The sequence below is a fragment of the Thermobia domestica genome, chromosome 8, assembly GCF_964235325.1.
Source record: "Thermobia domestica chromosome 8, izTheDome1.hap1.1, whole genome shotgun sequence".
Classification (NCBI taxonomy): domain Eukaryota; kingdom Metazoa; phylum Arthropoda; class Insecta; order Zygentoma; family Lepismatidae; genus Thermobia; species Thermobia domestica.
The window spans coordinates 34817043-34826078 of NC_137461.1; the positions used below are offsets into that span (position 1 = coordinate 34817043).

Consider the following 9036-nt stretch of genomic DNA (forward strand, 5'->3'; position numbering starts at 1 on the left):
GTTTTCCAAGTTACTGCCATCAGGCATACACAGTGTTGCCAGACCGATCAGTTGGGAAAGCAAAAGAGTCGAAGATGAGAAACAGGAGAAAGCAGTAGACATATAAAGTGGCGGCACTTGCTCCAAGGGAGCAAAAAATTTGGCATTATTAAAAGGACAGTGGTCAATACAAGCAGTCCGGAATCCATTATTACTTTCATTTCAAAATAAAGCAATACATAAATTTGAATTTTAATTACTTCAAAATAAGTTTCATATTTTTTTTCCCCGATGATTAGGAAATCGTTTGGAGATTGAAAAACCCTGATGTCTCCTTTATTTTATAATGTTTCATACACACATGTGTAAAGTAAGACGTAGTGAAAGAGCAAAGTGATGTGGGAAAATGTCTTACCATGCACCTAGCGATAATATAGCTATATGATACAGTCACATGTAATCGTAATATAAGACGATTTTTCGCTGACGATCGTAGAGAGGTGATCTAAGCAAGCTACTCTTCCAAAAAGGGGTAAAAGTTGTTCTGAAAAGGTAGGGTGACGCATAACGTCACACTGTCCCCCGTGCCTATCTTTGCCTATTATATTTTTTTGAAAGTGGGGGACGCCATAGATATATTTTGGAAGTAGGGTTACGACGTCCCCCTGCATATTCCCCTCACTTTTACCCCTGCTTCCAACCCTAGTCCCAATCTAAACAACAGATACTTGTAAATCTTACAAGTCATAACGATTGCCAACCATCATGCATATATAGATGACGTACAGTTGTATCTTTGTAATTATGTTATATACAGCAAAGCTCTATAACTATATGCTCTACAGAGCTTTGTATATGCATACAAAGAAATTTCCCCTTTTTAGATAAGGAAAAAATGAAAATTAAGTATTAATAATAATAATACATTTCTTTAAGTTCTCGAAGTAAGGAAAATGCAGGAGATTGTACACTTTTCGTTTTCTCTTGCAGTAGATCAGTAGAACGTATAAAATGCAGGAGAGCTCCTGTAAAATTAGTAGCTCTGGCACCACTGGGCATACACCAAGCCGGAGAAGTCTAGTTTCTCTTATTTCCTCAACGTCGATCTATACTGAAATATTTGTGCATGTTAAAGATACCAAGCTTATTATTTGATTTTACAAAAGAAGCATACTAGAGCCGTACAATTTGAATGTACCAATACAATCCAAAACAATAATTTTCTGCAACAGTTTCTAAACATGTTACTTTTGTCTTTTATATTTTGTTGTTATGTTCCCTTACATCCTTAAAACGTCTGGGGTTACTGATCGTACCGTCGCAATTCCCATTTGAAGCCTTCAGCGACAGCTAGGGAAGCTTCTTTTCATGAACCAAATTCAATAATAAATTAAAGAATATTACGGAGATCATTACCTGTGACTGCTTAAAATGAGGCTAAACAAATCGTCTTTTACTCTCTACACTAAGATTTAAGAAACAGACACGATTTTATTACTTTTCAATAATATGTGTTTAATCAATAGCCAGGGCCGGATTTCCTAATACGCCCGGTAGGCCCGGTCCTATGGGCGCAAGCTCCCAGGGGGCGCACGGCCGAGAGAAAAAAAATATAAAATATCTAGTAATAAAAATAAATAGCCATAACTTAACATATTTTTTGAATTGATTAAAAAATCAGGCTAATAAAGCATTCTGATTTTGAAGTTCATTGGAGCAAATAATTGTTGGTAAAGTTCACCAACAGTATTTTGTTAAGCCCAGAACCAAGTACATTCCTCAAAAACTTGCAATGATAAACTTGCATCGTAGAGTGGTGTTTAAGCAATTAACATATAAGCCTGATATATTTTTTAAATAAAAGGTTTTTAGGAAAGTAACTTTAACCAGACTAGGGGGCGGAAAAAATTATTAGACCTAGGGGCGGCAAAATGCTAAATCCGGCCCTGTCAATAGCACTGTCGTTAGGTATAAGTTACTTCTCATTTTAAAAAAAGGGGGTTAAGTGCTGTATCGTCAGACCAATTTTGGGAAATTTACAGGGTTAGCTAGAGATTTTTTTTAAGTTCGTGAGGAAGAAAAGTGAAAGAAAGGTAAGGGAAATATTAAAAGTTAAGAAAGTGGTTGTATTTGTTGATTATTTTTGATGTTGCAAGCGGATGGACTATTTCGCGGAGAGGTATATACATACATACCAACATATCATTAAATAATATGACGAAGTATTCGATATTTTCCTTTTAGAGGGTAGTAGTAAAAGAAAGAAACATCAAACTGTCCGGATTCACACAAACTTACCCTACCCTATATATATATCGTCAATCTATATATTAAAATGTTAGGTTTATAGGTGTGTGATCAAGAAAAGTTTATATGTTTGTTGGCAATTCTTTTGAAAATGATATCTCGATAACTATACTCTCTAGAAATATGTCGTTTTCACTGATCGATTGCAAATTTTGCGTAGACTATTCAGTTCTAATTGAATGTTTAAAAAATGACCCTAATTTCTTTGTTACATCTTTTAGAAGTACACTGTAAGTATTGAAATTTTAAAAAAGTGAAGCATCATACCCTGCGAGTTATACATTCCAACACCACGCATTTGCATGCGGGATTAGTATATCTCTCCAGCGTTTTTTTCATGGCGAAAAGATAATGATAAACGAAGGATTACTATTTCTCCAGTCTAAGAATCTTTATTGTTTGGAGTATTTTGCCAAATGAACACCATATATCACTGACATTATAATTAATTGTGTGTGTGTGTGTGTGTGTGTGTGTGTGTGTGTGTGTGTGTGTAAACGTATTTGCTTATTACATACTGCATGCAAGAAGAAAGAAAACACTGATCATACATGAATTAGAAACTCCAACCGGAAGTAGGCTCAAATCTTGCAAAGGAAGAAGTGAAATCAGTGAAGTAACAGGTGAAGCAACAGTTTCGTTTTGTACACATATATTACGTTTGAGAAACACGTGACTGGATGTGCTATCTGAGCTGAGATTCGACTCCATTTCCATGTGAATTACCAGTACGCTCATAACGGTCTTCTACAATTAAACGGTTCGTGAGTTTATTGACAGGAATGCAGGACTCAAAAATGAGGAAGTCTAAAAAATGGAAGTAATTAAACAACAAAATAAAAATTTGTGATGTATATTATACAGTTTCAAGTAGTCATATAAGCAGTTATTTTTCATTAAAGAACACCGGTGTGATAAAAGGAACGTTATTCAATCTCTCGAGCTGAGATACTTGGAAATCACATATACGATTTCGTAAGCTACAAAAGAAGGGGGTTAAGGAATATCACCAACAGACAAAAGACTCCATTTTTGTAAACAGTCAGTTTTTGAGACATAATTTTACAGAACGACATAACAAAATCATCACAGTCAGGATTGTACCTTAGTGAATATCTGTTACGATTATTGAAAATGAGCTTCAACGCAAGCATTCGTTTCACTATTCTCTTTCGGCAACAATTCCTCAGGAAACCATTCACATTTTTTGATTTTCCCATAAAATAATCTTGATTTTGTCTTACATTAATCCAGCTTATTGTATTCGCTTTTTGTTGGAGGTAAGTAAGTACCAATGCTATCTTGACCAGTGTTCCTTCCAGACATGTTTTTGGGGGAGGGCTGTCCCACAGAGCTCTGAGAGTGCCCCCTCCCCAGACCAAAATGGTTCGTCTATGATGTAACAGTATGTAGAACAGTACCAGCAATGCCGCCCGGAATACTAAGTGTGCCCCCGTGGAACATTGTTTCTGAAAGAAACTCTGATCTTGACTGGAGGAGATCCCGATTTAGAAATATACGCAAGTTGTCATCAAACAGCTGTTAGGCTTTTCCAGTTTTTCTGCTTAGGGTCAGAAAATTCAATTTTTACTATCTTGAGTTTGGAAAAACGTAATAGGTAGATTGGTAGAAGTGATCTTTTAAGTGATCTAATACGAGAGAAATATCGTATTAGATTGCAAGTAGCGGTTATTTCAAAATCGATTCAACGTTCTGAGAATATATTCTGTTTTCCTCCTCATCCCTCCACTAAAACCGGAAATTTTAAAAATAGACCAAACCTTCCGGATCGATCAGAGATTTTCAATGAGCAAAAATAATGACAAATAGCAAGAAATGGCTCTCCGATATGGAATCAGTGTCCCAAGAATCATGTTTATACTTTTTTTCAAATCAGAAGAAATATTGGATACTTTCAATGTAACGTATGACTCATGACTCAAAACTTATAGCTAAAGTAAAAAATATTGCAAAATTATCTTCTTTTATGGATTTAGTACAGCATGGCTGATATCATTTTCATATTTCTTCTTCATAGAGCATAAGTGGTAAAACAAATCAAGAAACACTTTTTCGATATGGACTCATGGTCCCAACTTTTATTTCCATTATTTTCACTCTATTCAAACAACAAAGAGTAGAACTTAACGAATCTCTATTTCAACACTCACTATCGTAATGAAATACGGTAATAGATAATGAAAATAACAATTGATATTTATTTATACTTCATTGGATTGGTTTCATCTTCAACGTTTCTTAAATTATTGGAGAGAAAAATTGTAGAGATCCACTTTTCTGGTTTCGGTTTGGATCAACATTGATATGGAACGGTAAGATATAGCAAATTAAGGCTTTCTGATATTTTTATTCTTCCACTGGAATCGTAAATATTTAAAATAATACAACTTCCGTTTTCAGTGTATTGATAATAGTAGTTGTAACTGACAGTGAGAAAGTGCTTCTGATACTTATTCTGTACAGTATGGACAGGTTCCGGGCAGGACAGGACAGAGAGATGTAGATTTGTCTCTCTGATACAACCAAGGTTTATGGCTTCACTACTTTCGATTGATTTTGAGTTTAACGCTCTTTCTAGCAGTGATGCTATATGAGAGGTGGACCTACTGATTAAAGTGAAATCCGAATCACATGATCTCCTGCCGGGAATCGAACCCGGCTCTCCCATGAAAAGGGCGCGTACGCTAACCGCTTAGCCACTAAGGGCCTTACTCTACAACTTCCAGTTTCAGTATCGAATTTCATTTATTTTTAGTCTATCATAATTTCATAAAGTGAAATGAAATTAAATTCTTTCCTTTCTAGAAAGAAAATAAATTGATGATTCCTTTGATAAAGTACAATTTCTACTTATAAAATTATAGTGGTTTTGTGATATCCATAAAGTAAATAAAAATGATTAAGAACCACATTAACAGATAAAAGTATTTAGCTATGTGTAAACAAATTATTATGTATTAAGGAAGTTACAAGTAAAAAACAAACTTGCAGCAATGTCTTTTATATAACTATTATTTACTCCATAACATTTCGTTCAAAATACATTGTACAACTACGATAACAAAATTATACGAAACATTATATAGAGGATTCTTGTTTTTTTTTTTTTTTTTTCATTATTCAATTTAGTGTTGAATGGATGTTGTATATAGCTTCCTCCGGTCGAAATTCAGTCTTCCAAAGCTTTGTCATCTAATATTTAGTCGATTAACCCCAAAACCATGGGAAACCTACAACAAAACAGGCACAATTAAAAACGAATATATTCACAAGTTACCAAAATATTGAGTAAGTAATAAAAGTAAGTAAATATTTAGTGGTTACAGACTCAATAATAGTTAGATTTTAATGTTTAGAGCATTTGATTTATTGATTTTGAAGCATGAACAGTTATTGTTTAAAATTTAATAGACTGAATATTTGCTAATTATAGTCAAAATCATAGTTAGTGAAGATATTATCACATTATATTATGCGGAAAGGTTTAGCATAGGTAAATACATTTATAAAACACTGACAATTTTTGTACAAACATCTTGGAATCAAGTGAAATACAAGCAAGGAGATTTGATAATAACAAGTAGACATACTCACCCCACATCATGTTAGCTGTCTGCATATTTTCTCCTCTTTGTTGTTGGAGTGGAACTCTCTGAGGATAAGGCATTGGCATGGGCATAGGGACAGCCAGAGCAACACAAATAATCAGAGCAAGAAAAACGAAGACCTAAAAAATAATCACAATTACACTTATTAAGATCATACAGTAGGATTCACAAGATTGTAGTATTAGTACTACGTCGGTCCGTTACTCTACGTCAAAGTGAAAGCGATCTTTAAAATAATTCTGTTTCATGCAATAGATAGCAACAGCGATTTCCTCGGCCGAGTTCGTTAATAGAGTCAATCCGTTAACATATTAACGGTAATTGTGACTTTAACGTTCATCCGTTATTCCTAACAATAACTGCTGCCCAAAAGTGTTTTGCAATAGACAGTCGCACTATTATCTTGATCGAGTTCGATATTGGAATCAATTGGTTCATATCTTAAAGGATAATGTTGATTTCAAGTGTGACAAACTATGTCCGACATTACATACAAGTACATGTAAGTTTAGCATGATCACTTATGCTGCCCTTAGAAGAGTATATTTGACGCTGTTGTCGGAAGTCTTTAACATTACATAAATATTTCATTATATGTCTTAACATAACATCTCAGCACTGGATAATAAAGGAAAAATATTACAGCTGTTGTAAATAACTTACTAACGTGACTAGTACCTTCGTTTTCTTCGTAATTATTTCTTTAGTTCTAATTAAGAGTTCCTCTTCTAGAATTCATTCTTCATAGTTAATTAAACCTTGTTTATAGTATATTAAGATTTGTCTATTATTAGGAATCTCTATACTGTCTAAATTACTCGTTTTAGTTGCTGGGTTTATTAATAGTTTTTCAACATTACTTTATTTTTCTAAGAAATATAATAGTAGAACTTTAAATTTTCTACCTTCCGGTTCAGATTACTTTCAAACGGATACAGATTAAACAATTCTGTATAGCTTAGTTACAGTGTTAAATTATTAAAATAATGCAACCAAATATAGTATAGATTTATCCTTTCTGGTTTGAATTTTGTTCTGCTTTGACATGAAACGGTAAGATATAAGAAATAATGACTTTTTGATATAGACTGAGAGTCCTAAGGAAAGGTTACATCACAATCCTTACTTTGCTACTAAAATTGTGAATATTAAAACTAATACAACTTTTGGTTTCAGAATGTTGATAATAATATTTGCAACAGAGAGAAATAAACTATTTTTTATATGGATTCACTACAGCATGGACAGATTATATCTGTGGACTTATCGCTATATTGCAGCCAAATCTTATAACTCCAATAGTATCAGTTTTAATATCAAGTCTCTTTAGTTTAGAAGTTTGGAAGGTTTCAGTAAAAATAGAAAGAAATGTTACCGAGTTTCAAGAATTGAAACAGTAACGACTAAAGATGTAACCTTTTAGAAGGTATCAAAAAAAAAAGGATTTTTTTTTGTATTCCAGAAATGAAAGTTTTATATTACTTAATTTTATATTGCTGCATTATAATATAACATGTCAGGAGCCAATCGAGGGGCACTCGCCCTTTTGCTCACCCTGGGATTGTCACTGAATTACGAGATATCGAACCATGGTAGAAATTGAATTGATAGTATGTTGTGTGTATAATAGCTATCTATACGATATCCATATTTCCTGAAATTCTTTATAATTGTTTTCACATTAAGTACTCTGTTCTATTCGGCAGAATACTTGCTTTAAATTATTAAATATTAATACCTTATGGTCCTGAAATACATGAAGCAAGTTATATATCTCCTTTTTTACATTTTCCTATTATAATATCCTTGGATATTTTCATTTATAAATATTTAAATGATAAACTTTAAAACATCGCACTAATTTCCTTATTTATTCCTTTGAAATTACGTAGAATAGTGTTCTTTTTCTTTTATAATTATTTCAATTTCCTCTTTTATCATCCGCTCTACTTTGTTGATATTAATCATTCTTCTCTACTACCACATTTGCTGCTGATTACGGGATTTTAAAACAATATTACAGGATTTCTACATCAAAGAGGACTATATACTTTATTCATTATTCTTTAAGAGATGATCCTTTCTGATTATTAAACATTAATATAGTTGATATCGTTTGTTAAGAAATAGCGAGCTAAATTATTTATTTTGGAAGAAAATGCCTTCCTTCTTTACACAATATTATATTCAACATGAGAAATATTTGGATAGAGTAATATGAGTTATTGAAATAGTATGTTTATGGATGTAAATGAACAAATCTGATTTCAGACTATTATCAAAAGAAATGTACTTACCTTAGCGAACATGGTTGATTTGTGAATTGTTTTCTTCGTGGACTAAATACAACTTATGCTTGAATTTCAATAGGAACCGTATTTATACAAAAATTTATCCTTGATAGGTTAACACTTCATATACTGATCATGATTCAACTTCTAATAGACCGTAAGCTTCAGAGAAAGAAACAGTTATTAGTTACATCTGAATAAATAGGAATTAAGGTTGATTCTACATGAATTAATAACAACTAGATTCTGTCACTTTCACTTTCTACCCAACTCTACAGGAGATACCAACAATCAAGTTCCATTATGTCATATAAAATGTTGGCAATAAAATACGTTTAGTATCTAATTAATTGACTTAGAAACTATATTAACATTATACTCTATCTCTAAAAGAAGAAAAAACACATTTCATCATCATCATGGTATATTGGCAGGTCAGTTGCTGCAACTGAGAAGATTCCATGCTCCTCGGTCTTCCGCTAACCTCTTCGCAGTGGCGGTTCCAGTAGGGGCGATTGTGGCAATCGCCCCCGCCCCCCAGAAGAGGATTTTTTAAAAATTTTATATATAAATTAAACCCATCCCAGAGTTTGGAGCTGTTAAAAGTAGCTCTAAGTAGTAGTATTACAACCTACCGCCCCCCCCCAGAAGTCCGTCATGGATCCGAACCTGCCTCTTCGTCCTCGCGATTTTTTTTTTTCAGTTTTGATATCGTCCATCAATTGTAACCTTCTTCTCCCTCTCCTTCTCTTTCCTGCTACCATACCTCCTAGTAAGTCCCTCATGATATAGTTATTTCTTAGCCAATGCTCCAATCAGTTTATTTTTTT

General features: G+C 33.3%; 1 long non-coding RNA gene across 1 annotated transcript; it reads right to left on the reverse strand.

The window, feature by feature from the left end:
* Nucleotides 1-5298: 5298 nt before the first annotated feature.
* Nucleotides 5299-8272, reverse strand: LOC145691624 (uncharacterized). Its single transcript, XR_014132438.1, has 3 exons — nucleotides 8213-8272; nucleotides 5902-6034; nucleotides 5299-5537 (listed from the first exon to the last, which is right to left on the reverse strand). It is a non-coding gene; the product is annotated as an uncharacterized LOC145691624 (long non-coding RNA).
* Between the last annotated feature and the right edge of the window lie 764 nt (nucleotides 8273-9036).